Source organism: Propithecus coquereli, unplaced genomic scaffold (genome assembly GCF_000956105.1).
Source record: "Propithecus coquereli isolate 6110/MARCELLA unplaced genomic scaffold, Pcoq_1.0 Scaffold750, whole genome shotgun sequence".
Lineage (NCBI taxonomy): Eukaryota > Metazoa > Chordata > Mammalia > Primates > Indriidae > Propithecus > Propithecus coquereli.
In genome coordinates, this window is record NW_012153619.1 from 372,907 (window position 1) to 376,070 (window position 3,164).

Genomic DNA, 3,164 nt, shown 5'->3' on the forward strand with positions numbered 1-3,164 from the left:
TGACAACTTGTGTAAAATTTCGAATTATTTTAAAAAAATAACATCATTTATTAAAATCTATTTATGGATTTCATTACTTGATCATCACATCTATACTGTTTTCATAATAAAACACTTTTTTAAAAGCTGAGTAAGTAGCTAAGAGGAACAAAAGTAAACAAAATAACCTCCCAACTTTAAATGTCATCACGTTTATTGCCTAAATAGTTTGGGCTGCTATCCTTTGATTTACTTGTATTTACTCCGCACGGACTCCTTTTATCACTTAAAAACTCCTAGTGTCTTCATCAAATAAGAAAAGACAATAAAATGTGAAACCAAGTACCATTTCTTCTCATTATAACTTATCTTAGAGCTTCCATTGACTCACAGGATTTGTGTATAAAAAAAGAAAATGGCTTTTGAAGCTCTTAGTAAATGGTTCTGAATGCCCTTGATTTTTTGTGCTTAATAAGTGCTATTTAAATTATTGGGCCTCGCACTTTCTATTGCATTTTATGTTGGTGCAAAAAGTAAAAATATCAGGAAATGTTACCTACACAAAATTAAGACCAGTGTATGTAGATTTTTAAATTCCAGAACCATTCGTTGCAATTGATTCATTTTAATCTCAATGGCAATGTGTAATTTCCTATTAAAATAAAATAATTTTTCAAAATTATGTGTAGAAAATACAACATGAGCAGTTTGAAAGTCTAAACTTTCATGCAAACTCACAATCTCTCAAATATTTTGCTTTTTCTCAATTACTAAAGTAACTGGAAAATTCAAAAGATTAAAGTAAAAGCATGTACTACTGAAAAGTGATTATGTTTCTTTTCAACCTATTTAAGCAAAGAAATGAGAGGAAGATACAGAGGGAAGGATACAAGGGAGGGAGGCAAGGGGAGAACGGAGGAAAGGAAGAAAGGATGGAAGGAGGGAGGGACAAAGTAGGGAAGAAGGAAGAAAGGGAAGGAAGGAAGGGAAAAAAAGATAAAAGAAGGATGTAGAGGATTCAGGAGAGGTGGTGGGAAGGCCCAGAGAACAAAGAAACAGAGAGAAAAAGAGAGAGATTGAGATTCTTTTCCAATTGTTTCTTTAATATATGTACATAAAATTGACTCTGGTTCAGAACTTGAATAACCGTCCACTTTCTTTTCGCTCTGAAGTGGCAATCTGGATTAGGAAAAAAAAATTCTGTATTTATACACAAAAAATTCTACATTAATGGATACAATATAAGATACAACAAGATATGTATTTTCCATCACTCAACCCTATGGTCTAAAATTTGACCCAATTAAAAAACAAAGAAATGTACCTCTAGAGCACCAATTCTCAACCAGGGGAATTTTGTTCTTCCTCTTCCCTCCCTAAGACCCGCCCATTTCCCCAACTCCCTCCTCTCCAGGGACATTTTGCAATGTCTGGAGACTTTTTTTATTGTAATGACTGGGGAGGAGGTACTACTGGCATCTAGTGGGTAGAAGCCAGGGATGCTACTGAACACCTTACTATGCCAAGCACAGCCCCCCACAATATAGAATTACCCAGGCCGAAATGTTAATAGTGTCACTGTTGAGAAATTCTGCTCTAGAAAGAAATTCTTGTCCTGTCCTTATAGAACGTACTAAGTTAATCCAGGAGAATTCTCTGTACCAGGCACAATCAGTGATGCTGATTTGAACATCTGCATTGGAAGATGATGGGGAGGAAGGTGAAGCATACATGAGCATGGGTCTTGAAGCTACTCTGGTACAGTTTGGGATGCCCAATCTTTTGGTCAGTAGCTGAGCAATTTATTTGACTTGAATAAGACTCAGTTTCCCCATCTGAAAATGGGGAAAACAAAAGTTAATTCATACATTTTTTTGAACATACTGTGGAATGGTATTAAACTCAGAGCATGGAACATGGGTAATTGATAAATAATTATGGCTCTTATGACTCTTGTTTTTATCATCATCACTCCAAAAGCGTAAAATAAAACTTTTTGTATGAGGGTGATTAATGGGTACAAAAATACAGTTAGATTGAAGGAATAAGTTCTAGTGTTTGATAGCACAATAGGTGGCTATAGCCAATCATAATTTATTGTATATTTCAAAATATCTGGAAGAGAACATTTGGAATGTTCCTAATACAAAGAAGTGATAGCCTTTCTGACTGGCGGCAGCCATCAGGTAAGCCAAGATGGGTGCATACAAGCATATCCAGGAGCTATGGAGGAAGAAGCAGTCTGATGTAATGTGCTTTTTTCTGAGGGTCCGCTGCTGGCAATACCGCCAGCTCTCTGCGCTCCACAGTGCTCCCCGCCTCACCCGACCAGATAAATGCGAAGACTGGGATACAAGGCCAAGCAAGGTTATGTCACATATAGGATTCGTGTGCGCCGTGGTGGCCGCAAACGCCAGTTCCTAAGGGTGCAACCTATGGCGAGCCTGTCCATCATGGTGCTAACCAGCTAAAGTTTGCTCGAAGCCTTCAGTCTGTTGCCGAGGAGTGAGCTGGACACCACTGTGGGGCTCTAAGAGTCCTGAATTCTTACTGGGTTGGTGAAGATTCCACCTACAAATTTTTTGAGGTTATCCTCATTGATCCATTCCATAAAGCTATCAGAAGAAATCCTGACACCCAGTGGATCACCAAACCGGTCCACAAGCACAGGGAGATGCGTGGGCTGACATCTGCAGGCTGCAAGAGCTGTGGCCTTGGAAAGGGCCATAAGTTCCGCCACATTATTGGTGGTTCTCGCTGTGCAGCTTGGAGAAGGCACAATACTCTTCAGCTCCACAGTTACCACTAATACAAGTAATGTTTGTAAAATTCATACCTAATAAACAATTTAGGACGGTCATTTCTGCTTAAAGGTGTTATTTGTCTGTTAAACTAGTCTGCAGATTGTCTCATGAATGCTTTGTCGAATTATGAAGTTAAAAGTGCAATAATGTTTGAGGACTATAAGTGATGGTGTATCTTGTTTCTAATAAGACAAAGCTTTTTTTGTCTTTGCTTTACCTTATTAGGGAGTTATATGTCAGTGTTTAAAACATGCTGTGTGGTACAATAGGTGTAAAATAAATTCTTTAAAAGAGGAGTGCTACAACTACCCTGTAGATTTGTTTGTGCATGTGGTGAAACCTACAGCTTTACTGGGATGATGGCAATGCTCTGCTGGTTTT

The 3,164-nt window shown here is 38.1% G+C and overlaps 1 pseudogene across 1 annotated transcript; it reads left to right on the forward strand.

The window, feature by feature from the left end:
- The first annotated feature begins 2,175 nt into the window (after positions 1-2,175).
- LOC105824643 lies at positions 2,176-2,850 on the forward strand (annotated as a pseudogene). The gene has a single exon (XR_001138214.1). The product of XR_001138214.1 is annotated as a 60S ribosomal protein L15 pseudogene (transcript).
- Positions 2,851-3,164: the final 314 nt, after the last annotated feature.